Source organism: Coffea eugenioides, chromosome 3 (genome assembly GCF_003713205.1).
Source record: "Coffea eugenioides isolate CCC68of chromosome 3, Ceug_1.0, whole genome shotgun sequence".
In the NCBI taxonomy this organism is placed as follows: domain Eukaryota; kingdom Viridiplantae; phylum Streptophyta; class Magnoliopsida; order Gentianales; family Rubiaceae; genus Coffea; species Coffea eugenioides.
In genome coordinates, this window is record NC_040037.1 from 18729595 (window position 1) to 18732416 (window position 2822).

The 2822-nt window shown below is 41.1% G+C and overlaps 1 long non-coding RNA gene across 1 annotated transcript; it reads right to left on the bottom strand.

Moving 5' to 3' along the window:
- Nucleotides 1–975: 975 nt before the first annotated feature.
- On the bottom strand, nt 976–1968 carry LOC113764511. Its single transcript, XR_003467633.1, has 2 exons — nt 1931–1968; nt 976–1152 (listed from the first exon to the last, which is right to left on the bottom strand). It is a non-coding gene; the product is annotated as an uncharacterized LOC113764511 (long non-coding RNA).
- Nucleotides 1969–2822: the final 854 nt, after the last annotated feature.

Below are 2822 nucleotides of genomic sequence, written 5' to 3' on the forward strand. Positions count from 1 at the left end.
GGACCATAACACCACTTGGCTCAAGCTCACCCCGCGCAGATACCATGCGAAGCGGCTCTGATTTTTATCCCTACAGGTGGTCACTTAACTTTCAAACAGTCCCACAGTCCGGCATCCTAAAATTTTAAGCCTAGGATACACTACAAAGATCTGAAATCTAAGCTCGGATACCAACTGTGACGCCCCAACTTCTCCCAAGGGCGAACCTAAGGGTATCGACGGGACGCCTGTCCAACTCTCGCCGGGACTCACTGCAATCCATAATTCAAAACTAGAAATACTTCAAATAATATCAATATATATTTAAAGTACTTCAAAACATTTCATACTTACAATTAGTTAACCTTCAAGCTTAAATACAACCCAACGGAATATGTACCATAGTCATCTACTATAATACAACTTAAAGTCTCCAAAAGGAAACGGTGTTCCTGTGGAACCATTTCGGTCAACTTCACCTTATAACTTCAGATCCCCTCGGTTTGTCTGGCCATCACCTTATCCCTCCAGTGGTAATACTCGAATAATACCGAAACGGTAGCCCAGGGTTCTAACCTACCCGACCGAACCCAGTCCTGGCTCGAGCAAGTTAGTAACCAAAGATAGGATCCAGTTCAGCTTAGAGCTTACAACATGCGCAAGTAATCAAGTAATGCCGTCTTAGTGGATTCCTCCAATTGTTGTCCGTGGATGACTTGCCACAGTAACAACAAGGGTTGGGGGACCGGCGACCACTAGAAGGCACTCTTTCCTTGAACCGCCCAGACTTCCTCCTCTGGATAGAGCTCCCCTTGAAGCTCCTGTGTGACAGCCCCACCTCTCCCTAGGGCGAACCCTAGGGTATCAGCGGACTGCCTGCCCAGCTCTCGCCGGGGCTCAGTCGATCAAAGTACTAATAACTCAAATGAAGCGGACGAAACATCTTCCATGCAAGGGAGTGTAACCCAAAATAAAATATAATCACTTCACCAATTCTCCAAAAGCTTAGTATACCTATAACCAAAAGTCAACTTACATAACAAGAGTTGAACTTATAGGTTTAAACTTACAGGAGTCAAAAGTAAGGTCTACTTAAGTAAAAGGTTACACTCTCAAATACAAGTCCAAAACAATGTAAAGCTAAGAAAGCTCTTGATCAAATCCATCCCCGATCTGTTAAGGAAAACAAAGGGAGTGCGGTGAGCTAACGCCCAGTAAGGTTCCAAGTAAAATGATTAAACACATAGCCAAATAAGGTCACAAAATAATCAAATAAACTCCGTACAGTAAGACAGTAATTTAATCACAGTTCAATTAAAGGATACGGGTGGCTTTCAAAAGCCAATAACCACTGGAGCTTGATCATAACTGGATCCATTGACTCTCCGTCAACGTTTGTATTCATAAAATGCAAGTCCGTAGAACACCGCTTTCACCAATCTCCGTCCACCAATCAACCCCCTACCGGGCCCGCACGCCACAAACAGTAGTTTGGTAATACTCGAGTATACCAGGAATCCAAGATTCCAAAGAAACAGGATCAAGTCGAGAATTTTATCACTGGTGGTGCTGGGCAACACAACAAGCAAGCTCAACAGCTATACTTCACCAGGGACCTCCAAACATCAGTCCCCAAGGTTTATCGACCTTCTCGACCAAACCCTTGTTGGCTCGATACAACCGACTCACCTAAGAGGTTGGGTACCCAAACAGTAGCAGTAGTTGATGAGATATCACCCAAACAACTCAAACACAGTCATGTATATAGCGAAATCTCATCTCATAATAACAGTATACAGAGGCTCATTGGAAAACAAGGGAGGTCGAGTGCGATAAAGTACACGCTCGCCTCTATTTTATCAAAACAGTATTTGGCCCCAACAGTCATAAATCAAGTATTTCAAATATTCAGATATTTCACATAACGGGTAGCAGGTAGTGGAACACTCACCAAAGATGTAGTGCCTTTACGGATCACGATCAGGTATTACTCTTTGTGTGGAGTTCAACTCTGCGATAAAACGTCATTTAAGAACTTGAAATCAATTAGGATTCAAGTTTCTTTTAAAGAAAATCAAGTAATTGAAACTTATTTTGGAAATATTCGTAAAACTCATGTTCGCTCTTAAAACTTTGAAACTTTGAAGCGATTAAACTTTGAAATTTCCATTTGAGTCGAAGAGAGGAGGAAAACGTATTTCTATTAGTCGTTACTTTCATTTTTCCAAGGTTACAAGGTTCGGCCGAATTCTAACTTATATACCTCTATGAGCGAAGACTTGAATACCCTAGACGATTCGAGTTCAATTCGACCTCAAATCTTCACTCAAACTGCGAGTATACACGTCTCACCTTCGAGTGAAAATTTGGGCAACATACCCCTTTGTATTTAGCTATTTTCCAGCCATTTATGGCTTCATTATTTTTCTCAATTCAGTCCTAAAATCACACACAAATAATCTTACCACAATAGCCTTTCACTAGGCTCAATGTCATCCACACACAAGACAATTTTAGCATGTAAGCTTCACTTGAAAATTCGGAAATGGTGGCTAAAAGCTAAGTACAAGTCTTGACCGCTTTAATTAAGGTAACTTGTTAAAAGAGTAAAACTTTGAGTAAATGAGAGATACATTAGCGAGAGAAGTTCAATAGGGATATATTTGATGTCAAGGAAGTGGAAAAATCAAGGTGAGAGGTTGGAAGTAGGCCGTCTGAGGTTTTAAAGTCAAGAAGCCCGTTTCTATGCTTCAGGAATCTACGGAGATGATTAGTAACAGTAAACTTTAAAAATTCGCAACTCGAGTTCCACAAATCAAACAATTATGAAAGTTATACTGTTG